Genomic DNA, 27,992 nt, shown 5'->3' on the forward strand with positions numbered 1-27,992 from the left:
GCCTGATGGTCTGGTAGTACTGGTGCAATATCTATGGAAAAAAAAGTCCAAAAAGTTATTACATTTAAAACATTAGTGGTGAGCAAACTACTCTTTGTGTCGCAATGAAACTTACAGCTTCCTCAGCCTGGCTCAGGGCAACCCTCATACCAACCAAGGTTTTCCTCGTGGTCCGCAGTATCACCCTACTGCCATGGATGACACGGCCGACCCACTCCGCATCCTTCAAAACATTGAAAAGCTGTGATTATAAATGAGTGAGTGAGTGAGTGAGTGAGTGAGTGAGTGAGTGAGTGAGTGAGTGAGTGAGTGAATTTACTAATGCATACGTGAGAAAATATTAGATGTCACAAGTATAAACTCATTACATTTGATGAACTTACAGTAAAGTATTCCACAGCTCCGGGTAGCTGCATGTGCCTGTAGACAAGGACCGCCTCACAATAGTAGCGGTAAAGGGTCATGTCGGCACTGGTGATTGTACGGCCCACCTGGATGTCCCCTTGTATCCGTTCCACGTCTGCCTTTGCTTGAAACAGGACTGTTTGATGTTTAGAAGCAGACCCGATAGACCGTCTGTTTGGATTAAATGGGACAAAGCAGACAAGATACTTAAGGACACCACCCTTAAGATTATGTGAATAATAACCGTGTTATTAAAACCGTTATTCTGAGATGACAAAGTCGCACTGAAAACAATGCCTGCAAACTATAATGCACTTACTTTTTGCCATGAGATGGGATGATGTCAGCAGAGGAGGATGTGGGCGATGAAGAAGGAGCTTCTCCACCGGGGTCCATGTCAGGCTGGTTACTGACCAAAAAACCCAGATGAATAAGCTCCTTCACCATCGCCATCTGACTACCTCTGTCAGGCAACAGCATGCAGACATCCCGGAAGTCCCAAACCCTTGCATTGCGGATCCAGTCTCTGGCAGAAGCCTCTGCTCTCTGGACCTCGGCTGCCCTTTCAGCATCTGTGCTGTCACGGAGGCATACAGTGGCCAGATGTAAGGCGATGTCCTCCTGCGGCTCGTAGCACTGCAGGCAATGGATTTTGATGCTTTCAAAAGAAATGAAAAACAAAAACACATGATATAATATATAAAAAAATTAAACAATCATCTGAAAGAACGATACACAAATTAAATAGATTAAATTTAATTAAATTAAATAGATAGATAGATAGATAGATATACATAAATAATATCGTGCAAAAGTTCATTTATTTCAGTAATTCAAACATATTAATATATTATTATGTGAACAACATATTTGCATTTTTCATAATCAATGAGCCATAATAATCAAAACAAATAAAGCATTGAAATATCTCGCATGTAATGACGTTATGTAATATAGAAGTTAAATCTTTTAAATTGATTTACTGAAAGAAAAAAACTTTGCACGATATTATAGTAGACAGACTACACTTTACAAATCCAAAATGAAAAAATATAAACACTTACCTGTCCATTATAGCTCTTTTCTGCACGGTCACAGACCTTTTGAGGGGCATGTGTTGAAACTGAAAAATGGAACCACCACCATTAAAATACATATATTATAAGATGATTAAGTAAGCCAACATCAAAGGAAGAAATGTTCACATCTTCATGAAAAATTCAAAACACAAAATAGTAGCCTAGTCTCAAAAGCTTCCCAGCCGGCATTTCAACGTTGATTCACCGTTGAAACAACGTCAGGTACCATGGTTGAATCAACGGTGAATTACCTTTCGATTTTGCAAAACGGATCAACGTTGATATTATGACGTTGTTTTACCGCGGAAGAAGCAACGTTGATTCACCGTTGAAATCACGACGCCGTTTCACTATTACCTTTCGGGTTATGGTCTTCTGTCGACGTTGAATCACCTTTTGATTTTGCACATTGAATCAACGTTGATATTGTAACCCTGTTTCACCGGCGTATTCAGTATATCGGTACATATTTAGTGTTTTCAAGCAACTAATAAAACTTGCTGTACATGATTTGCAATTGGACGGTATAAAAAAAAACATTCTAACATTTAGATCTGCAGGAGAATGAGATGCTTCATTTTCTAAAGAAAAAGTTTTGAATAATTACACCAAATGGAAAAATAATTTTCTTAGAATATAAATATACATCTATATTGTACATTTACACATTCACACAATTTATTGAAAAAATTCTAATTCAACAACAAAGCACTTTCTTAAGGGTTTAATGATATCAGAATGCAGAGGGGGAAAAGTTTTAAATTCTAATTTCATACACACTGCAAATATTCACACAATAGCCTATATATAAATAAATAAAAATATGGTTTGGAAGCTTGCTTTGCTAAAATCTTACCATTTCCAAACTCATGACCAACCATATGTACTCATTTCGTAACACATATGTACTCATTTCGTAACAAACATATGTACTCATTTCGTAAAAAACATATGTACTCATTTCGTAACAAACATATGTTCTCATTTCGTAACACATATGTACTCATTTCGTAACAAACATATGTACTCATTTCGTAACAAACATATGTACTCATTTCGTAACAAACATATGTACTCATTTCGTAAAAAACATATGTACTCATTTCGTAAAAAACATATGTACTCATTTCGTAAAAAAAACATATGTACTCATTTCGTGACAAACATGTACTCATTTCGTAACATTCTAAAATATCAACAATTAAGTGAAAAAGAATCAAGTAAAAGTAAGGAAAGTTTGTAGAACTTAACATTTTACTAGCAACAGTCATAAAAAAAAAAGAAGAAGAAAAAAAGGTGTCTTCAAGGAAGAGTCTTCTTACGGCCACCACCACCCATCCTCTCTGGTGCATATTTTAAATATTTGGACATGGTCTCCATTACCTTTGTACTGGTTGTGTTGTGTGCATTGATGACTGCATCTAAAGGGAAAAATCAAAACAGTCCAGATCAACAAAATTGCTATAAATTTATGGAAAAGCTTTTAAGGATGTCAAAGTTATTAGGATCACAATTAACCTTTTGCACAGTATCTTCCCTGTTTTCGATAAGCCAGCTCAGTCATTCTCGCACATTATACATCATACATGTCTGCTTCAATTCAAACACCTTGATCCAGTAATACCAATTTTCTCTTCCATTCTATTCTGTTCTATTAAAAAAAATTTTACATAAAATTGTTGTCCTACTGTTAGTTTAACTGCTTCTATTGTTCTCATTTGTAAGTCGCTTTGGATAAATGTCTGCTAAATTAATAAAATAAAATAATGGTCAGTGTAAAAAAAAAAAAAAAATGCTGTGAAAATTACTTTATGTAACCTGATTAGAGTCATTACTGATAGGCTCTGTCAAAAATAATAATAATTTAACCCACTAACTTTTAGAGCTGCTACATAGGAACGACTTTCTACTTTGACCGAATTATAGACGATGACATCACCAGCCACCCGACCTGCTTCGGTTGTTTCTTAAATATTAAAATGATATTTATTGGTCATTCTGAGGTCACTCAGCCCCCATACCTGCTCCACATTCACCCAATGTGCCGGTTAAAGTTTCGCACTGCTTCGTTGTTTAAAATATTAGACACTGAATTATAGACGATGACGTCACCGGCCCTTGACCTGCTCCAAAAGGCTAGGTCGATTTGACCCGTCAGATTCTGTGACCATGTACATATGTACAGTATTAATACCTGATCAATATGCTTTATAAAATAGAAAAGGGGACTCGCATTTGATTATACAGCTGCTAGCCGGGTTCGGGCAGATAATTCATGTTGATGTGTCGGGTTAGTTCGGGTACGGGCTTTAAAAGCCACAGGCCGGATCGGGTCGGGTTGTAATTTTCAGGCCCGTTGAGAACTCTAGCTGTGACCTCGTGCCAAATGTTTTTAACAAAAAAAAAATGTTTCAAACAGGCAAGTTATGAAAAATTGAGTGTGAAGGATGTGTTCACTTCACACAAAAAGATCTTGGAATGAGATGGCTAACTGTAGTAGCCTAGCGTTTAGTCCACTGTCTATAATAGCCTAATTTAGAGATCACTTTTTTTTCTTTTTTTTACCGTCAACTTTGATCGGTTAACATTGATACGGTCAATCATAGTTCAAACGGTCATCGGTTAACATCCCTAATTCCATTAATGAAAATATTAGTGATCAATCGATTTCAGATAATCCTATCTTTTTTTACAGATAAGCTATGAAAGAAAAACAGATGTGAAATTGGTAAAATTTCACCATGTGATGAGTTTTTCCAAAACACCACACATGCATTTTTTACTTGCCACATATGATCTGGAAGAGCTGGGTCTGAGAAAATGGGAGCTTCCCACATTTTCCCTTCAAATTCATTAGAGACATGACTCCATTTGAGAGAGTTCTGCAAAACAAAAATAAAACCATTTAATGAAACATCAAGACAGTAAAAAGAATCACTAAAATATGATTAAATAAATTTGATTATATAACCAATTAAATTTTTGCAAATAGTCCCTGTGAAATCAAGTTTTTTGGGTGTTAGTATCAATATGTTATTCTTAGGGTTATCTATAAGCCAGTGAGAAAATTCGCATTTAGAAGATATAAGCATTCAAAACTTGCAGTTTGTCACTTCTGCCAAAATTAATTTAATATTTCTTATAATTATAAGTCACCCCATACTTCAACATATTAAATCTTCTGACCAATCAAATGCTCTCTGGTATCTGAAACATCCCTCCCCCTTCAAAACGCTATTGCTGCAGCTGAAACAATACCACTACCACAGTTCCACTTGCATATTTTAAACCACAGGCTAATTCAGTCGGTAGTGCTATGACAAAGCTGCTGTCTTTTTGAAGGGGTCTAGAAAGTGTGCTTAAAGAGGGTGCTACGGAGTTTTGCCAGTGTGTTTTTTTGACGAACATTTTATCAACAAGACCCAGTTCAGTGCTGAATTTGTACATCATTTGATACTGAAAAATGCAATGGTAGAACCAATGAATGAACGAGCATATGAATTTAAGACGTGGCTAAATGTAATTTATGACCTTGTATGGAAAATCCGGACATTTTTATTACTTTTTATGGCCTAAAATTACTTTTAGTCAAACTGCAGTTACTTTACTTTTGGTAGCTATTTTATATGTAGTCTTTAGACAGAAAATGTCATAATTATTCTCTCTAGGCCATTCAAATAAGCTTATGAGAAATCATTGACATTGCACTCTTTAGCAGTAGCACTTGTGCAATTCTACATCCCTTTTCATAAGTTCCGTGGTTCTCCAATTTTTTTGAGTGCCGTACCCCCTGGTACTCCCTCTCTTCCACTTAGACTGCAGTCACACCTTTTCCATTAAGGGACAATATTTGCCCCCTTAAATAAAATTTTCCATTTCATTTTTAACCTTGATAATACCTTTTAAAAATGAATAATGCTTTAAATAAAACAATGTTCAATAAATATGCAATTTAAAAAAACGTTTAATATTAATACAAATATTATATTTAAATAGCCAGTAGGTGGCGGTAACGCACTGTCTTTATGAGTGAGTCATCGAGTCATTCATTCATTGAATCTCACGATTCGTTCAAGGCCACAGATTCTGTTGCAAAATAGAGCAATAAACCTGACTATACTGTTTTATGCAGTACATCACTTAATGTTGTGAGCGTGTGTGTGTGTGTGTGTGCGCGTGAGAGTGAGCGAGTGAGTGAGCGAGGGACAGTGAGTGTGTGTGTGTGTGTGTGTCTGTGCGTGCGAGTGAATGTGTGTGTGTGACGGCATGCGATGACTGGTCGGAAAGCAATGTGTAGGGAGACTTATTCGGGTTTAAAGCGGCTTGAGAGAATTTAAATTTTTGGGAGAACTATCCCTGTTAATAAAACAACAAAATACAAAGAGCATCTCACTCACTCTTGACTGAGAACTTTAATAGTAGCTTTAATAAGAATCAATGTAAAATGTATACAGTGAAGTCGATGTTGTGTTTTATTTTCATATTTGTTCATTTAATTACTTTCTTCAATGCTGTTAAATACACCTGTAGCTGAAAAAATAAAGCACTGTTTTTTATTTTATTTGTATAGGCCTATTAAGTTGTGTATGTGTATCTTTGTTCTTAATTTTTAATAACAAAGACAATGACAAATATTTTTTATCTTCGCCACTTTGGCCTAAATGTCTGCCATTCTTTTTTATTTTATATTTTGTTACCCAAGGCTTTGTTTTTAAAATAGGGACATTAGTTTGGCTGTGATGCTCAGTCACTTGCAAAATAGTAAAACCAACATGAAAAGGAATCGTGATAAAATCGTGAATCGTGATTTTCCTGAAAAAAAATTGCGATATGATATTTTTGCCATATCGCCCACCCATAGTTTAGCACAAGAAATAAATGAATACAGGTTTGGAACAACATTAGAGAGTGAATAAATAATGACAGAATTTTAATTTTTGGGTAACTGTCTCTTTAAGGACAAGCGGCAGCATGTTTACTATTAGGGCTACTGTCACTTTAAGATCTGCGCGCAACGAGTCTAATATACACACATTTGACAAGCAGATTTTTTCTTCATTTTTTCTATTGTTCTTTCACTTTAGACATAACTAACTTTGTTTATGTAAACCTTGTGTGTATTTGACAGTATTAGCGCAATAAGACTCGAAAGATAACTTAATCCAGTAACCAGGCGCTGTTAGACAGGCTTTAGTGCATGTGCGCGTCTGGATGTAACGTTATTGCGCTCAGAACAGCGCATCAGCAGCGAACGACATGTTTAACCGGCAAGGCTTTAAAGCACATGCAAATAAATAATTTTTATGAACTAGTGTCCCGTTTGTTGTGTTCGCGAATGAGCCGAGACATCGATCACACAGCTTAGCAGGTACATAACTGAACTTTATTCAACACTCGCAGAGTACAAAAACCCCGCTTAGGGCGTGGCTCACTCAGTAGCGATCCCACCCATCATATATCACTACATCTCCCCTTCCCCAAACAATGAACTTAGTGAATCCAATAATGTTACTGTTCTGGCATAATAAACTAACCATTTTAACCAATACTATGCCATACTTATAACATAAAATAACATAAAATAAAATTATTGCTTTAATAAACATCCTTTATAATAACATTTTGTCTTGCTTTCTTTCCCTTTACCATACTTTTACTCAGTTTTATTACAATTTATCTTTTTCACAATAACATTGTGCTCACCCCTTTTTTTTTCTAAGGAGGTCAGGGTGGACTACCTGAGCACTCCTGGCACAGTGAGAGGATTATTCTGCCTCTGTGGTCACCCGCCATGAATTAAAGGTTCATTCGTCTTGGTGGAACAGACAAACGTCCCGACCTCGTGTAAGTTCCCTGTCGGGTAGGTATGGCAGATTGCGGACTTGGAGCTGGTTGAGGAACTGTTGCTGCTTGACAGTCAGGTACATGATCATCCTCACATAAGTCTGGCAAATCAACTGTTTGTTCTTTTTCTTTTTCAGGGTGGTGGAGTCGCACCAACACCCGTCTGTTGCGTCGAATATTTCCATGTGATGTTTTCAAAACAAATGACCTCGGGGCCTGCTGTCGGATCACTTTCGCAGTGATGGCTTGGTCCTTAATCCAAACAGTCTGTCCAGGCTTCAGTGGTGACAAAGATCTTGCTCTATGTCTCTTATTGAATGAATTTCTTGTTCGAGCACGTAAGTTGGATTCAAACTGTTTCAGTTTGTCTGCATCTGGGAGTTTAGGTGTGAGAAGAGACGGCAGTGTTGGTAAGCCTGTTCTCAGTCTTCTGCCCATTGACATTTCCGCTGGACTATAGCCGTTTGCTAGTGGTGTAGAGCGGTATGCAAGCAAGGCTTTGAACGGATCCAATGTTTTCCCCAGGAGTTTTTTGACAGTTTGCACCGCTCTTTCGGCTTCACCATTCCCTTGTGGATACCGTGGGCTGCTTGTTATGTGCTTAAAGTCATATTCCCTCGAAAACTTTCGGAAGTCAGCGCTGCTATACTGTGGCCCATTGTCAGATATGAGTATCTCAGGCACCCCATTTCTTGCAAACACTGCTTTAAGATGTTCTATTATGGTTGCAGAAGAAGTTGATGCCAATTTGACAACATCGACATCTCTTGAATAGTAGTCGACAGTTAAAAGGTACTTTTGACCCTTTAGTTCAAACAGGTCTGTAGCTGCTCTCTGCCATGGATATGGTGGAAAGTCTGTAGGTTGTAGCGGCTCTACAACTGTCATGGAAGCCTTTCTACACTCATCACATTGTTGCACCATAGTTCGCAATTGTGAACTCAGACCGGGCCACCACACAGACTGTCGTGCCCTTTGGCGACATTTTTCTATTCCTTGGTGTGCCTGATGAATGTGGATGAGAACTGAACTTTGGAGTGAGGCAGGGATTATCAACCTTGTCCCATGTAGAAGCAGTCCGTCGAGGATGGAAATCATGTCTCTTTCCAGCCAGTAAGGTCTGAGTTTGTCACTGGCCTGCACAGTTCTCGGCCATCCATGCTCATGGAACCTCATTACTTGGCTGCACACAGGGTCTTTCTTTAACTCCTGTCGAATGTTGTCTAGGCGGCTCTTTGAGGCAGGGAAGCTTCTCCCTATCTGGGCGAGGTAAATGTTTGTGTCTTCCATGAGAGTTGAGTCATCAACCGTTATATCACTCATACTGGGCATTCTTGACAGTGTGTCTGGAGTTGTGAACTGTTTCCCTGGGACATGGCTGATATCGTAGGAGTATCTCATAAGTCTCATTCTGAACCTTTGCAGCCTTGGTGGTAAGTCATCCAGATGTTTTGTGCTCAGTAAGCTCAGAAGTGGCTTATGGTCTGTCTCGAGAAAGAAATGCTTACCAATGAGATAGCAGCTGAAACGCTCGCATGCCCAAACAAGGGCTAGAGTCTCCTTCTCTATCTGAGCATATCTCTGCTCAGTTGGAGTTAATGCTCTTGACGCATATGCAATGGGTTTCCATACATCACTGAACTTTTGAAAAATCACTCCTTCCAGACCAAAGGACGATGCATCTGCTGCGACTTTAGTTTCCTTGTTTGGATCAAAGAGTGCTAAAGTTGGCATTGTTATCAGCTCTTTTTTTAGCAATGCAAATGACTCCTGCTGTGGTGCGTCCCAGGACCACAGATTTCTTTGTGAGAGGAGGTCTCGCAATGGCTTTGTTTTCTCGGCCAGGTCTGGAATGAACTTCCCCAATTGGTTCATCATTCCAAGAAAGCTGCGTACCTCAGACACATTGTTAGGCTCACGCATATTTTGAACTGCAGCCAGTTTGTCTGGGTCGGGCTGTAATCCAGCTGAGGACAGCTTGTGGCCTAGGAACTTGACTTCGGTCTTTGCAAATTCACACTTCTTTCTGTTAAGCGTCAGGCCAGCTCTCTGCACCCTCTTTAATGCTGCGTCGAGTCTGATGTCATGTTCCTCTGGAGACCTTCCATATATGAGGATGTCATCCATGTGGCATGTGACTCCATCCAGCCCCTCCAAAATCTGACACATTCTCATCTGAAACAGCTCAGGAGCACTGGAAATCCCAAATGGAAGTCTCTTAAAAGAATAGCGCCCAAATGGCGTAATGAAGGTAGTCAATTGTTGAGACTCTTCAGCCAAACGGATCTGCCAAAATCCAGAATTGGCATCTATTTTGGTGAAGATTTTTGCTCCCCCTAACTGGCCTAGTGTGTGGTCTACTGAGGGCAAAATAAACTTCTCTCGTCTAACAGCACTGTTTAATTTAGTCAGGTCAACACAAATTCTCACTGTGTCATCAGGCTTAAGAACCGGAACCATACCAGAACACCAGTCACTAGGTCCTTCGACTTTCTTTATGATGTCCTGCTTCACCATCCTAGATAACTCCTCTTTGACTTTCTCCATTAAGGGCACTGGGATCCTTCTGGCTACATTTACAGAATAAGGTGTTGCGTTGGGCTGTAACTTAATACAGTATTCCTCTTTCAGCTCACCTAAGCCTATGAAAAGCTCTGGATATTTCTCTTGCCACTGGCATTCTGTGACGTTATCCAGTCTTGTGATAAGGTTCAGCTTTTCAATGGCATGTCTGCCCAGAAGTGGTGTGAAGAGATTTTTGACCACATAGATGTCTTCCTCTATATTTTTCTCATTTTTCGAGATTATGGTAGAAAATACTCCTTTCACATCCAAGACATTCTTTCCTGGTCCCATCAGTACTTTGCGCGTTTTCTTAAGGCCTGTGTTTTCATTTGAGGCCAGCAGCACAAAGGTGGATTCAGGTATTGCTGTGACGTCTGCTCCAGTGTCCATTTTCATTTTGACCGGTCGCTCCAAGATCTGAACGGTTGTGCACCAGCCTTGAGTATTTGAATCAACGGCTCCGAGGAATGCTTGCCCTTCATCTGAATCACAATCCTCTTTAACCTCATGCAGTACAGTCTTTGAATGGCATTGGCTCATATAGTGCCCTGTCCTATTGCACTGATGACAGACAGCTTCTTTGGCTGGGCAGAGATCCTTTACATGGTATGGTGATTTTCCACATCTCATGCAGCCTGATTTCTTTGGTTTCTCTTTATGGTTTTTCTGGAAATTTTTCCAATTCCCACCTTTTCCTGACTTTGGCTTTTTAGTTGAATCCTGCCTGTACATCTCTTTGTGTACAGCGTCTAACTTTAGGTCTTCGTCTTCTTCCTGCCTAAGTTCTGCCTGCTGTTTTCTCACTGCTTCGCTTTGCCTGGCCATAGTTATGGCTTTCTCCAAAGTTAGGTTTGAATGTAATTGAAGGCGCTCTGACAGTTTTAGGTCTTTTAATCCGACGACAATTCTGTCTCTAATAAGTTCATCTCTCAGAGGTCCAAATGCACAGCGTTCCGACAATGAATACAATGCAGTGATAAAATCATTAACTGGTTCATCTGGCTCTTGTTTCCTGGAGTTAAACTTTGCTCTCTCATAGATCACATTTATTTTGCCAGTGAAGTATTCCTTGAATTTATTCTGCACAGTTTCATAATTTCCACGCTCTTCTGTAGTCATGGCTAATCCGCACAAAATGTCATCAGCTTTGTCTCCCATGCAATAAATTAGTGTATTAACTTGGTGCAAATCTGATGCTTGTGCAAGGTTACTTGCAACTCTGAACCTTTCAAATCGTCTGAGCCATCTTTCAAAGTCGTTTGGCTTTGTAAAATCGTATGGATCAGGAGGTTGGATTTGATATGAAGTTGTGGGTGCTGGTGATTCCTCCATTTGCTTTGTAGGTTTGTAATAGTTTTTATTTAAAAAAACTCTTCTTAAAGCTCTTTTCAAACTTGAGCACTTTAATCAACTTTTATGAATCATAAGTTACGATTCTGTGGGCCTCTTTGCCTGCACCCAGGTTGCCTGGTAACCGTACCCCTCCCCCGCTCTTAACTTACGATGCGGTGGATGCGCGTGTGCTGATCCGCTTGCAGTCCTTCCTTATTTACTTTTTTCGTTGGAAACGGCATACACTACGGTCCTACTGTAGCGTTTCTCCTCCAACAGTGCTTATGGGCTTATTCAACAGTTTATCATTCGTTGGAGACTGTTCTAGCCGCTTCTGACACCATGTTGTGTTCGCGAATGAGCCGAGACATCGATCACACAGCTTAGCAGGTACATAACTGAACTTTATTCAACACTCGCAGAGTACAAAAACCCCGCTTAGGGCGTGGCTCACTCAGTAGCGATCCCACCCATCATATATCACTACACCGTTCCTCTGCATTTCATGTGGATATACGTATTCAGTTAGATGTAATGCAGACTTTTAAATATGAACATAACTCGTCTGTTAATATGCTCATAGTTTGTTACTCAGAATGATGCAAAAAGTGTGCTGAATGAGATCAAACGGTACTAGCCAAAACCACCACACAGTTGCTTTTTAGTGTGAGTTAGATGTATATTTATTTTATCAGACAATGCCACGATTATAGCCTATAAATCAGGATTTGAGTATATTAAGAGTGATTCCTGGTTAACACAATGTAGCCTATATTAATGGGTCGTGTTTACTATTTATACTTGTTTTATGTATCACAACAGAAAAAAAGTCATCATAAATATGTAAATGGTTCTGTGACGTCACATGCCACCACAAGTATCACAAAATCCTGTGGGAAACACACACACACACACATATATATATATATATATATATATATATATATATATATATATATATATATATATATGAAGAGGTCAGATGCAGAAGCCTCTAAATGCCAATTGTAATTTTCTTGTAAAATTAGTATTTTTATCAGTGTAGGTTCAGTTATTTGCAATGAATAGGTTATTTTCTGGAAATTACCACGGCCTCTGATGTCTCTATAGTTGTTAAAGACGATATAATTCTGACGATAGGATGTTATGAAAGCATATCGCCCAACATTAGTCTAATTAAACTATTATTTGCTCAGACAACTTGCAAAACAGTAAAACTAACATGAAAAGAATCGTGATAATATTGTAAATCATATTTAAAAAATAAAATAAAAAACTCGATTGGATATTGTTTTCCATATCGCCCATCTCTTTCATGCTCTTTCCCTTGGCCAGTCTCGCTTCCAATCTCGCGATATTACCGTGAATGGACAGTAATGACGACGACTGTTAAACGGAAAAATTAGCTTATGTAACTTAAAGTTACACTTTGTTTCCTGAATTTTTTTCATCTGTGTGCACACGTATAATGTCTTCTCTCTCAAAATCGACGTAGCAACCGCAAAAGCACAAAACGACACTGAAGCGGCACGAGTAACGTTAGGCCTCAATCGACATCTGTAAACGTACTGTTGTGGCAAAAATTCATCAAACAAACATCACTGCGTAAGGGAGACTCAGAGTCAAATTATAAAAATGAGAAGTATTTATTCTTGCAAGAATAGGAGCAGTCTAATACACAGCTGTTACCCTGTGCAGAAGAGTGACACACCCCCAGACAGACTGAACCACCTTTTATCTAAGATTCAAGGCCTTCTTCTTCAGAGCCCTCCTCCCACAGTAGTTTTCCATCCAGTGGTTTTCCATAGACAAGGAAGCCATAACACTAGTTTAGATTCGTCACTAGTTGGCCCATAAGCCCTCCTTCACCAAACGGCCTTCTGACATTCTAGGTCAGAGGTCCTCGTTCGTCTGTTCTCTGGAGTGTCTCTCCCTTCTGCCTTCCCAGGTACATAAACAGAATCTTCTCACACTAACAAGTGAGAGTCACACATGTGACATTCTTTGAATCATCTATATTTTACTAAAGATCAATGAATATCATAAAATCGCCACTACAACTCCTCACTTTTTATCATTATTAATCAAACATAATAATAATAATAACAATAATAATAAATGCAAGTTCAAGCCATTACATCACACATCATAAAAATCAGTCTCCTTGAACCTGTGAAGAAAAAGAGTTTAGGATGAAGAAAGCATAAGGCTGTTTTTGTTGGGGTAAGACCCATACTTATTTAGCAAGCAAGTAAACATGTTTACTAATGCCGGGCTCAACCGCAGTCACACTAGTAAGGAAAAAAATAGTTATAAACAGTAGGAAAAACAAACATATAAGATTCAAATCATAAAAGTGTAATAAAAATCCCTCAGTTTCAAAACCCTGTCCTTGTACGCCATCTCGTAACACGGATGACTGCTGCTTTTGACCCTCTTTACATATCAATCGTTCTCAGAAAGAAAAGAAAACATCAACACATTTAACTGTAATCTCTACTTGAATCATCTGCATAATTTTGTTCATCATCATCATTCAGATAGACTGTCATTTTCGATTGAACAGACATTCCAGTTTTCTCATATTCATCCCTGAATAACAAAATTATCAGAATAACACATACAATCATAACTCCTACACATTCAACATCTTCCCCATATCCATTTCCCTAACCACATTTTGTTCTTTTACTTTTAAATCAATCAGGCAGTGGTTCTACTTGATAAGCTTCAATAATAATCCCTATAATTTAAATTAATTAATAGATCTTCTCTTCCTGAAAACCTTTGCCTTAAATATTTTCTAATGAATCAGTAACCAATCAAATCATTTGTCATATACCAATATCAATACTAAGCTCTATTTCAATATAATCAGATAAAATCCTCAAAATCATCACAAAAACACATTCTTAAACCATTAGTTGGTCCACATCCTCCTCCAGGCGTGTTGATCATCTCGTTCGCCCCATGGACTCCTGAGATGGTTGCGGCCTGTTGGTGAGAGGCTTGGACCCAGGTGTCACACTGATCTCCTGAGATCACCACCGCACCCCCACTGGAATGAACCATTTCCTGCTTACTGTCACCTGTGAATGAAGACCTTAAGTATTTTGTTAGTGACCGCTTGTCTTTCCCTCGTCCCTTTTGGTGTGACCTGTGGAATTTTCAAAATCATTATCTTTCATTTCATTTTCAATTATCATTAGACATTTCTTCCTTTTAGAGTCAGAGTCCTTTTCCCCTGAAAAACACATATCGTTCACAAGTCAATATTCATACATTTGGAAAACAGAATCAGTTCAGCTTGATGCAATCCATCCTGACATTCTGCAAAAGGAAAATTTTAAAGTTATGCTCTGCCATTATTTCATTGGGCACATTTTGCCCTGTCTCCCAATCCTGCATGCAAATGATTATTTCGGTCTTAATGAGTCCACTCCACCAGGATACGGTTATAAGCATGAGCCCCGTCTGATTGGTCGTGGCGGCGGTGTTGCAACAATCTATAGAGATATTCTTAATGTTACTCAGAAAACAGGCCACAGGTTTAATTCGTTTGAAGTACTTGTTCTAAATGTTACGCTCCTAGATGTAAGAAAGAAATCCCTATTATCTCTAGCCTTGGCTACCGTATATAGACCGCCAGGGCCTTACGCTGATTTCCTAAAAGAGTTTGCAGATTTTCTCTCAGATCTATTGGTCAATGCCGATAAGGCAATAATTGTTGGAGATTTCAACATACACGTTGATAACACAAATGATGCGTTAGGAGCTGCGTTTACAGATTTATTAAACTCCTTTGGGGTCAAGCAAAACGTTAGTGGTCCCACTCATCGTCTTAAAGGGGTCATGACATGAGAAACCAAATTTGCCTTGATCTTTTGGTATATAAGAGGTCTTTGTACCATTAAAACGTCCAGCAAGTTTCATAGCTTAAGACGTCCTCCCCATTATAAAAAAATCATTTATTTAATCAAGCTCTAAATACAGCTCGTTCTGGATTCATGGTAAGAAGTGACGTCACGGTACGAAGTGACGTACCAGCGTTTGCATATGACTGCCTCCAGGCACAAGACAACTACGCTTTAAGCGCAAGACAACTACGCTCATTTCGTATCGTTGTCGCGCCCGCGCGCCGCTCGCCTCACAAGTGTTCAGTCGACGGACAGCGAGTGGGTTTGTGTACAGGGAGATTACGACGCCGCAGATGTGCTGTTCCTGGCTGTGGACAAACTACATCTTTGAATACGCTGCGAAAGATCCAGTCGTCAGGGAAAAATGGATGCACTTTATTTTTTGTGGACATCTCAGTCACGGCTGTGTTAGTTTAAGCGTTTGTTCTATAACTTACATTTTAAGGATGACTGTTTTGAGCTTTGCCAGAAAACTGTTGCTCAAAGATAAGTCCGTGCCGTCTATTCTGGGCTCAACAACGACGACGCAAACTGTAAGTAATGTATTTAAAACTTTAAACTCATTTTTAAATACGCTGAAAGATCCAGTCGTCAGGGAAAAATGGATGCACTTTATTTTTTGCGGACGTCTCAGTCACGGCAGTGTTCTATACATTATAAGGATGACTGTTTTGAGAAAAAAATCCCAATATGATGCTTGGCTTTGCCAGAAAACTGTTGCTCAAAGATAAAGTCCGTGCCGACTCTTCTGGGCTCAATAACGACGACGCAAACTTACTTTTTACCATGGCTAATATAAACACATTTGTATAAGAGAATCTTGAAAATATGTCGCCTTTCTAGTAGGCCTAACGTTAAGTTACATGTGATAGAAAATTAAAAATGTTGCCTTTATCAATGCTGCATCTTCAAAGATGGCCTGTCTGTGCATGCATTTTTGTCCGTGGTACACCCTATCATTTCATTGGAATTAGTTAAATAATGTTAAACTGTTAGCAAATGAAGCTATAGGATAATTAGGCAACAATAATCCGTTTTCAAGTGTCTCGGGTTAATTTTTTTTTATTAATTCAAAATAGTTTCACTTTCCATGTGGACACGGGCTGATCCAGTCTTCGTTGTTGTGGTGATGGTTTTATCATTGCAAGAGCCATCGCTTCGCATGCATCACCCGCTATTAAACAGTTACGCCGAATCCGCAAACCTTCTGGCTGGGGGCGTTAACGTCAGATGCATAGGCACTGACGTTAGCCAATCATAACAGTGGGCGTTAACACTGAACTCTTAAAGGGGAAACACCCCCAAAACAGACTGTTTGAATAAGAGGATGAGAAACAGGGTGGGAAAAGGTCATAAATCACTACATTTTAAAAAAAAATTGTAAAAAAAACTATAGTAATACTATAATTGCACCTAAGGGAACATAATAATAAAATAAAAAAAACCATGTCATGACCCCTTTAATCATACTCTAGATTTAATTATATCATATGGAACCGATCCAACCGATATAGATATTATACCGCAAAGTGATGTCACTGATCATTACATGGTAACTTGCATACTACGTACGGCTGAAATGTGTCATGTTGCGCCACGTTATCGACCAGGCAGAACAATCCTTCCAACCACTATAGATAGATTCTTGAATAGCTTACCTGATCTATCTCCGCTCCTCAGTGAACCCAAACAAACAGAGGAACTAGAGGAAATGACTAGCAGTATGAGCACCATTTTCTCTAGTACATTAGAAACTGTTGCACCAATTAGATTAAAAAAGGTTAGAGAGAAAACTAAAGCACCATGGTACAACAGTGCTACGCATGTTATCAAGAGAGAAACTCGTAACTTAGAGCGCAAATGGAAACAAACTAATTTAGAGGTCTTTAGAATCGCGTGGAAAGACAGTATGTCACGTTATAAAAAGGCTCTAAAAGCAGCCAGGGCTGAGCATCTCCGCAAACTAATAGAAAATAACCAAAACAATCCAAGGTTTTTATTTAACACCGTGGCTAGATTAACAAATAAACAGACATCACCTGAACAAAATATTCCGTTACATTTTAATAGTAATGATTTCATGAATTTCTTCACTGAGAAAATAGAAAGCATCAGAAACACAATTGTAAATGTACAATCTTTGACAGCGTCTTATGATTCAGCCTCAATTATCGCCCCTCAAGAACAACTACAGCGCTTTACAACTATAGGACAGGAAGAGCTAAATAAACTTATCACTGCATCTAAACCAACAACATGTTTATTAGATCCAATACCCACTAAACTACTGAAAGAAGTGTTACCTGTAGTGGAAGAGCCTCTTCTCAATATTATTAACTCGTCTCTATCTTTAGGACATGTTCCAAAAACATTCAAGCTGGCAGTTATAAAACCTCTTATTAAGAAACCACAATTAGATCCAAATAACCTAGCAAATTACAGACCCATTTCAAATCTTCCATTTATGTCTAAAATACTAGAAAAAGTTGTGTCCGCTCAATTGTGCTCTTTCTTGCAAGAAAACGATATCTATGAAAAGTTTCAGTCAGGATTCAGGCCACATCATAGCACAGAAACTGCACTCGTTAAAATTACAAATGATTTACTTTTAGCTTCTGACCAAGGCTGTATCTCAATACTAGTTTTACTCGATCTTAGTGCTGCGTTTGACACTATAGATCATAAAATACTCTTAGATCGACTTCAAAATTACACTGGTGTTCAGGGACAGGCATTAAGCTGGTTTAGATCGTACCTATCAGACCGTTACCATTTTGTCCATTTAAATGGGGAAAAATCAAAGATAACGTCAGTAAATTATGGAGTGCCGCAGGGATCTGTATTAGGCCCCCTGCTATTCTCAATTTATATGCTGCCACTTGGTAATATTATAAGAAAACATGGAATAAGTTTCCACTGTTATGCTGATGACACTCAATTATATATTTCATCTAGACCAGATGATAACACTAAATTATCTAAAATGACAGAGTGTGTTAAAGATATAAAATATTGGATGACGTGTAATTTTCTTCTATTAAATTCAGATAAAACGGAGGTATTACTGATTGGTCCAAAAAACTGCCCACAAAACCTCTTACAATACAACCTTAATCTAGATGGACGTCCTGTTACTTTGTCCTCTACAGTAAAATACCTGGGTGTTATACTAGACCGCAACTTGTCTTTTGAAAATCATATTTCAAATGTCACAAGAACAGCCTTTTTCCACCTTAGAAACATTGCTAAGCTACGTAATATGCTATCAGTTTCTGATGCAGAAAAGTTAGTTCATGCATTCATGACCTCAAGACTAGATTACTGTAATGCTTTATTAGCTGGTTGTCCTGCATCCTCCGTAAACAAGCTACAGTTAGTCCAAAATGCAGCTGCTAGAGTTCTTACTAGGTCAAGAAAATATGATCATATAACACCAATTTTATCATCTCTACACTGGTTACCTATTAAGTTCCGTATCAACTACAAAGTATTGTTACTGACCTATAAAGCCCTAAATGGTTTAGCTCCTGTGTATTTAAGAGATCTTCTATCGCCATATATTCCATCGCGCTCTTTAAGATCGCTAAATTCGAGGCTTCTGGTCGTACCTAGGATAACTAAGTCCACTAAAGGAGGGAGGGCGTTTTCACATCTAGCTCCTAAACTCTGGAATAGCCTTCCTGATATTGTCCGAGGTTCAGACTCGCTCTCCCAGTTTAAAACTAGATTAAAGACGCATCTCTTTAGCCAAGCATTCACATGATGCATCTCATACCTTTTATACTACAGTTAAATCAGATCAAATGCATTCATATTAAGAACAGCAGCTACGCTAATTATTTCCCATCTGCCTTTTTTGTTGTTATCTCAGGACGCCTGTCCCGAGATAACTCAAATAGAGTTTGTCAGCTCCAGTTAGTATCCAGCCTCTCATGGAGACTTCAGATGCCCCAACGCCTGTGATGAGACGACTCGACGCCTGTGAAGAGACGACCCAACGCCGGCGATATGTTATGCCCTAAATTTCATGATTAACTAACTGTATTTTTGTATGTATATTTTTGAAATGCATTTTCTGTAAAGCTGCTTTGAAACAATGTGTATTGTGAAAAGCGCTATACAAATAAACTTGAATTGAATTGAATTGAATGCTCTCTGTAAAGAAAAAACAAATTTCGAGGTTATTGTCAGATAGTAAAGTACGTAGTTTCCACGGCCTTCGATGTCCTGGCGTTTCCTGTTGAAACAATCCAGACAGCAACTTTGTTAGGCAGAAGAAAGGCTTCTTTCAGGGCTTTACCCGATTACCCCTTAATAACCCATATTTGGCAATTGTTATACCATCCCCCTTTTGATGGTCGACACAACTCGATCATCAATTTAACATAACATTTAACATAGTGTCTTCAGACAAATTTCCTCCAGACATCTTTCTCTGCCTCTGAAACAAAAATATTACATTCTTCACTTAAAGCCACAATTTAATTTTCTTATCGAAGTATTTGAAGGGCAACGGCCCTCATTCTCACTGCGTATCCTGCTTTTCAGGCCTGTTGTTTTGTCTCGCAACCATTTTTAAAAGTCATCAGTAGTTTCATCTCGTCAGGTCGTGCTGTACAGACTTGGTCAATGTCAGTCAAAAAACATTCTCCTCCTGTTTACAATAATCATAAATGGCTCTCTGCATAATTTGATATTGACTTAGCCAATATGTCACTTTGTTGTTGCCGTCAAATCTATAACATCTTCTTTTATTCCCACCCCCGATGGACGATGATATACTGTACAACTCCACAATTCCAATTTACATAAATACCTAAGCTGATCCAGAAGTTAAAGACACAATATACCCACTATTCAGGTGGAATAGCTGCCCTACACTTAACACCTACAAGACATAAAGTGCTGTCACCATCACACACACTCATGCTAGACACACATATAGCATGTTAACTGCTCATTTACAATGTTCGCTTTTTTTATTTTTTTATTTTTTATATTAACTCTAAAAGTATAATATTTAAGGTTTAAATAAGATTTAAACTCCACATTTTTCTGTAGCTTTTATTTAATTTTACATGGCCTCTTCAAACCGTTTCAAATGTTCTATCTGTTCATTATTCATTTTTATTTAGAAAAGTCAGCTGGGTTGTTTTGGTTCATTATCATTATTTTGTTTAAGCTTGCCTTACCAGGCCTGATAACAGAAAGACAGACAGAGTACCAAATCCCTTCCTCCACTCAGCAGTCTCTCTTTCACTATACACAAATAATCTTTTTTAACAGCCTCCTAAGACTGAAACTTAATTAATCATAGTCTAGAACCCTTAATAGTTCACAAATGTTAATATACAAATGTTTAACTCAAATTAGAACCATTACAACAATCTAAAATACATTCTGCTATCATTTTCTAAGGTTATCAATTCACCTTTATTATCCAAACTCTACAAAAACTGTCTTATTCTTTAGTCAGCACCATGTCTAACCTTCAGGAGTTAAAACCATCTTATAGACATATTAGTTCAAAATCAACTTCTTTAATTTTCCTTGCCCAATAAGGCAACCATCATGTTCCTGATATAAATTAATAAGTTATGTTACTGTCTCCCCAACAAATAAGGACAATCAGCTCGATGGTCTCAGCTGACTCTTGAAAGCACATTTCCCATCAGCTCTTTATCTATAATTTCCATCAGACTTGTCACAATTGAAAACAAGCCATACAGTGAATTGCGAGGGGGGGTTTTCTCTGGTGAGTGGTATAGAGGAACTCACATTTTCTCGGTCAAACAATGCTCTGCTGACCCCAGTTGGCCTCTAGTAGTCAGCGCTCAACTCTCATACCTTTCTCACATATTAACACCTCCATCCGGAGATGCAGTGTCCGGGACCCCCTGCGTTAGGCTGTCTCCTGGCCAGGAAAATCATCCCGTCTTTGAGTAGTCACGTACCCACTGGTGACCCGCTCGCATCACACAATCAGTTTCTTCCACAGAACTCAGCTGTTTTTCTGGAGCTTAGGAAAGGCACATTCAAGAGTCATCTCCATCCCGACTGCCTAATAGTGTTAAGGGAGACAGGTTAATAACAACAGTATTTAATCACTCAAATCTGTTAGACCTGTCCGAATCAACAAAATCTCAGTGAACTTTATTCACATCCGTCTATTCAATGTACATCTATAGCCATGGTCATAGGTCCTGTGTCATGGTGAAGGCTAAGATCAGACAAAGACGTTACTGGTCCTAAAATAACAAGTACAAAAATGTCACTTCTGTCATTCAGGTCTACATTATTATTTTAAAGACTTCTTTAAAGTCATTCCGTTTTACAATCTAAAATATTTAAGTACTAATTGCCCTCTGAATGGCAATGATTTCCTTTAACATGTTTTCTTTTAACATCTCATTATGCTATAATTTTCAACTGAAACACTGTGCTTTACTATAAATAGCTTATCGTCATGACAGGCTAAGATAACAGCCTTCTGACATTGAATGAGAGAGAGACTTCAGGACTTGGTACACTGTTTCTCATCCCTAAACATTCTCTACTTTAGCTACTTTATCTTTTAATTCTAGCCCAGTTTAAGGTTCAATATAAAATAATTTTATAGTTGTCTTTTACTCATACAGGGAATTTAGACATTACAAATTCCACTCATATTGAGACTGTCACACTGGCAGTTTCAGTCAAGTCCCAAAGCTTATCTTTTGAAACCAAAACATCATCTTCTAGCTCCTTCATGGTCACCACTACCAAGCTGTTTGTTTAAACAGATCCCTTTCTACACATTTTTACATTTAGTAACTCTAAAACCCAGTGCTACTGCTTCTGCTTATTTGATCTTAAATACAAATAGTTATTCTATTTCTCAATAACGTTTCATTATAAAATCTCAATTTTTTTTGTCAGATTCTCAATTACAATCTGCAAATTTTATTTTTTTTTTATTTTTAAGCGTTTCATTAAAAGACAATCATCTTTTTAGTTACCAGTATTTTACAAATACTTTTCATTTACTGTAATTTTACATCTACTGGTAATTTAGTTCCTTTTAAAAGGATTTCCTTACGACTTAAATCTTTCAACTTTCTTTTCTCTTTCAATCTACTTACGACTTCCATCTATCAACTTTCCTTTCTCTTCACATTCTTTTCACTTCCCTTAGCCCTGCATTCACATTCTTGGTTCTTTCTCAGACGAAAACTTTAATATCGTCATTCAAATACTGTTCTACTTTCAAACCCACATTAATCCACGTCACTTTCACATTCCATCAACTTTCTTTTACACCTTTCTGAGTGGTCATTTACAGTTACTGCTAAACGCAGCTGACCACAATTAAAACACTCTCTAGTTCAATCTCTCTGTCCCCTTCTAGCAGCTCCAACTTACTGCACACCCTTGTGTTCCAATCAGGAATGTAAACACAGCTGATAAGCAGTTCTCTCTATTCTTTTACAGTCCACCAGTGGCGGATTCTATCACACTAGCCAAATCATTATTTTTATCATTATTTTTGGCAGAACATTAATTTTCTGCACGGAAATGCATAAATTGTTTTCTAAGCAGGCTTCACAAAGTTTCTGTTTAAACTTTAACACTTGTCCAGGGAAATTATCCCCGACCCATAATTTCCTTTATAAAACAGACTATGTCTTTGTTTTTTGTTTTCCTCAATGACTTAATATCAACAAAATATCTGACATTTTATATTATTGAATTCCAAAATATGTCTTTACATCTCTCTAATTCGGTATTATCATCAACAACACTGATTACAATAGCAAATACACATTTAACATCCGGAAGCCGGGCTGAATAAGCATGCGCTGTTGCTGTACTCTCAGCATAGCTGGAGTCTTTAGGTTCAAAAGACAATGGTTGTCAAACTAAAAATAAACATAATTTCACTCTTTATTTTACCACTAAAATATAATTATTCAGCATTTTACTTAATGAAACATTAATTATCTTTATATCATGTTAATCCCTGTTAATCATACTCAATGCCTTATTCTTATTATTTTTTATCTTAACCTCACTTTTCATACCATTTCTTAATCTGACTTAACAGCCGTTCATATATAGTTCCATAAATTTTATCAGAAATGTTATTTTCATAACATACATTTTCTACAGTTGTTTTCTTCTCAAAATGGTTAGTCTGCCGATTCAACAACTATTATCATTACTGTCTCTGTCCCACTTATCTCTACTGTTTTTACAGAAACCAAAATATCATATTACTCAAATCTCAATCCTTCACAAAGACAGCCTTATTGCTGCTTACTACTTCAACTTTTGTTACAAACAAATCTTCTGACATCTAATGTAATGCATCCATCTAATGGATGAAAAATAAAAACCCTTTTATCAGTTATATTCAATCTTACTATATGGCAATACATTCTACATCGATTCCGTTCTCTTTTATCTGCTTCAAGCCAACAACTTTTTCACACTTTTACACACGTTGAACGCAGACACAACAAACTTTGTTTCTCACTGCCCTGTTCAACTGATTCCCGCACCATCTCTAATCTTGTGCCGCTCAATATCATACATTTCTGCCCTTCATTTTTATCTCATTTGACAAAACACCGGTGTACCAAATTTCACAAGCCTTGCTTTTGAGACTTCCCCATATTGGCCGCTTATCTGTTCTCTGTGGATTTCTCTTTTACGCGCGTTCTCTTTATTTGTCAGGCGTCCCCGACAAACCCGATCTTTCTTTTAACCCAGCCGGACGGGTTACACTTAGTGTCCTCCTAATTACGGTTTACCAAAAAAATCTGTTACGACTTTCCTGGTTCCCCCTAATTAGCTTCAGCACCCAAAAATAACTTGCTCCGTGGTGGAACAATTAATTTCCAGGTACCTATCTGTATGAAATGTCTTGGTCTGTCACAGTTCTCAATTAATTCCAGATTATTTATCTGCTTGAAATATCTTGATCTGTCACAGACCTCAATTAATTTCAGATTATTTTCCTCGTATCTGTTTGAAATATCTTGATCTGTACGTAGATCTCAATTAATTTCAGATTACGTACCACAGAAAACAGTTCTCAGCCAATATGGTTCAATTTCACTCTTCCCCCAATTAAACTTAATTTAATTATACGTTACCCAGAGATATGTTGTTCGGAGCCACCTGAGTTCTTTTGATTCCAGTGTCCGATCCCCCCGGGGCTCTGACATCGGCCGGCCTCTCTCTCTCAAATTTACGAGGTAGAGCTGGAACTTACTCAGTCCAGGTGGCCAAACACCGTCCGATCTCAGGTCCAGGAGGCATCGTCCAAGGAATCCCACTATTCTGACACCAAATTGTTGTGGCAAAAATTCATCAAACAAACATCACTGCGTAAGGGAGACTCAGAGTCAAATTATAAAAATTAGAAGTATTTATTCTTGCAAGAATAGGAGCAGTCTAATACACAGCTGTTACCCTGTGCAGAAGAGTGACACACCCCCAGACAGACTGAACCACCTTTTATCTAAGATTCAAGGCCTTCTTCTTCAGAGCCCTCCTCCCATAGTAGTTTTCCATCCAGTGGTTTTCCATAGACAAGGAAGCCATAACACTAGTTTAGATTCGTCACTAGTTGGCCCATAAGCCCTCCTTCACCAAACGGCCTTCTGACATTCTAGGTCAGAGGTCCTCGTTCGTCTGTTCTCTGGAGTGTCTCTCCCTTCTGCCTTCCCAGGTACATAAACAGAATCTTCTCACACTAACAAGTGAGAGTCACACATGTGACATTCTTTGAATCATCTATATTTTACTAAAGATCAATGAATATCATAAAATCGCCACTACAGTACGTTAGGCCTCCGCGACACAAATGTGGAAAAGCCTTCCCTGAATATCGAGATAGTAAATTCATTCAAAATACTGCATTTACAATTCTCCAAGCACTGACATAATGCGTTTAACTCATGACCTTGCGTATATTTGTGAAATCAGACTTACCTTTTTGATCCCGCTCTTCCGTTGGCCAGTCTCGCTTCAAATGACATCGATCAGAAAGACGGTTAGGGTAACGGTCATATTTTCAAACTTAAAATGGCGCGCGCAGTTTCATTGGCCAGTTTCATGAATGACAGACAGATTAACCAATCATGAACAAAGCAAATAAGGTTAAATAACCAATAAGAATAGTTTCAGTGTGGTAAAGTAGTGCAATGCTGTTGATAATATTTAAGGTTCATGATAAAAATGTAAAAATAATAATAATGATCTTAATAATAATTTAAAAGGCAGAAATTATTTATTCCGTACATACATTAATTGATTTAACATATACATGTATATAGATCTTGTAAAAAAAAAATCAGTTTAAAAAAGTTGATTTATAAGTGTTTTTACTTCCCTTTTTCAACCATTTAGCATTAAACGTTATATCAACGTTGTTTCAATGTTGAAACAACAACTGTCATTATTTCAAACTTATTTCAACGTTGAAACAACAACTGTCATTATTTCAAACTTATTTCAACGTTGAAGATTGGTCATGTACCATTTGGTTTTCAATCATTTAGCATTAAACGTTATATCAACGTTGTTTCAACGTTGAAACAACAACTGACATAATTTCAACCATATTTCAACGTTTAAGGTTGGTCATGTGCCGGCTGGGTCATCTTCATCAAAGGGGCCCCAAACACAATACAGTCCACACTGAACACTGTAGCCTCAAAAATTGGTTTTCACTTAATGGATTCTTAATCTTATCTATCTTAATATCCTCAATACACACAATGAACTCCACAGGAACATGGTTGTGTCTTCATAAACTCGACTAATCTAAGCCAGTGTACCTTTATGGGCCATTAACACCTAGCCTAGCCAGGATCTGATTCAGAAACTTGGTTGTCAAGTTGACTTGGGGGCTTGTGGGGGTGCTAGTAAATTACTAATTTCATTGCTTTATTCATTTGTCTGCTCAGGACACTTTCAACAGTTTCTTACACAGACAACATCGGAAGAGAACATTGAAATGGCTGAACAAGCTCAGAAAAGGTAAGGATTGTGTTTTCTTTGTTGCTTTGTGTTACTTTGTGTTTCCTTAAAGGGCACCTATTATGGAATTTTGAAATGTACCTTTCAAGTTGTGTTAACATATATCTAAGTGAACAAAAACATCCTGCAAAGTTTGAAATATGAAAGTGCACCGTATATAAAGTTATTGTCTTTCAAAAGTAAGAGTCGACTCTGAGTCATTTTTATGAATCGTTAGAAGACCGAAGCTTTTTCTCTGACTAGATGACGTCAACTTGTCAAGTTATTTGAATACGATACGCCCACTTATTGCGCTCCAAGGCCAGGGAAAATATCATGGCGACGAGACGCTGTGTTCTGAAGTGCGACTCAAAAGCAAACTTTTTTCATCTGCCCAAGGAGGAGCATTTGAAGACTAAGTGGCTACACTTCATATATCTATACCACAGAAGTATAGTCCGTGCCTTGAGCTTTGTTCGCGCCATTTTGAAGACGATTGCTTTTTAAATGCAATCAAACTTGGATTCGCGAGCCGGATGATATTGAAGGAAGGTTCAGTTCCAAGTGTATATTTGCATCAGCTTCCTCCTCCGTATCACAACCTGTAAGTGTTATTAATAATTGTTGCTTTTATGTTTTATGTAGCATGCTTAATAATTATTTTGTTTGTTGTGTAAGTGTAACAGGTATTAATTATAACTTGTGTTTTATTTTAAATTCACACAAAATCCAAGTTTGTTCGCTACATATGTATGTATAAAATCATTTATTTGTTATGTCTTTATGAGTTTTGCGTTCGTCGCAGTTGTGACGTCATTGGCGCGTTGCGCGCTCTCGCTTCAGTCCCCGGGAGGTCTGAGCGGAGCGAGGTATGTATTCTGTGCACTCCTGTTCAAAAGAGTGTCATAAGTGAAAAATAATCACTAATTAAGTGATCGGTTTCGTTAAAATGTAAATGAGTATGCACAAGTATGTGATCATCCCTCTTAAAGCTGTTTTTCCTGCATAAGTGAAAGTTTAACCGAGTGAATGCAGTATCACGTTGTGTTGTATGCTAGTGTGAAAGTTGGCCTGTGAAGCGCGTCTGCTGATATCTTTTCTATGTTCAAATGTTTGACAGGAGAAGGCTGATTAAACATGCACTACATTGAATGCAACAAATAATTACTGCATTTTTCAACTCATGCAGGTATGGTTATAAATTGTTTTTATGATTTATTTGTTACATGTGTTCAACCAAATTGGTTCTATAAAATGCTGGAATGTGGGTGATTTAAAGATGTATATTTTACAGTTTGGTTAGTGTCCATGTATATTTAGAGATATATTGTATTATTTCACTGACCGTTGATACATCTAATGTGATATGAATTATTACTATTTTCTTTATATTCTTTATTACTGTAAATTGTGCATTGTGAGCTCGCTTCAGTCCGCGGGAGGTCTGAGCGGAGCGAGGAGAAGGCTGATTAAACATGCACTACATTGAATGCAACAAATAATTACTGCATTTTTCAACTCATGCAGATAAAGAACCTCTGAACCAGCAATTGGACTCCAGTTTTTATTCACAACACAACACAACGCAGAGAGATAGCCGAGTCGTAGTAGCAGAGACGTGCGAGCCCGAACCGGCTACATAAGCACCGTTTAGCTTCTAGGTCTTCAATGGCAATTGTATTGAGATATGTGAAGTGTTTGTCGTTGTTTTCGGAGTTGTCTTATAGAATAAATTAATACCTCGTAGTAACATAACTGCATTTTTTTTTTTTTTAAACGTTATGTTTATGCATCGGGCTAATGCAAACAAAGACTGATTGTGCTTTTACAATATGAACTCTGG

At 37.9% G+C, this 27,992-nt stretch overlaps 1 protein-coding gene across 1 annotated transcript in view; it reads left to right on the forward strand.

The window, feature by feature from the left end:
- Nucleotides 1-27,992, forward strand: part of LOC306996787 (uncharacterized protein) — a 135,145-nt gene that overhangs the window by 51,509 nt on the left and 55,644 nt on the right. The gene's annotated exons all lie outside the window — the stretch shown is intronic.

The sequence above is a fragment of the Phoxinus phoxinus genome, assembly GCF_949152265.1.
Source record: "Phoxinus phoxinus genome assembly, chromosome: 4".
NCBI classification, from domain to species: Eukaryota; Metazoa; Chordata; class Actinopteri; order Cypriniformes; family Leuciscidae; genus Phoxinus; species Phoxinus phoxinus.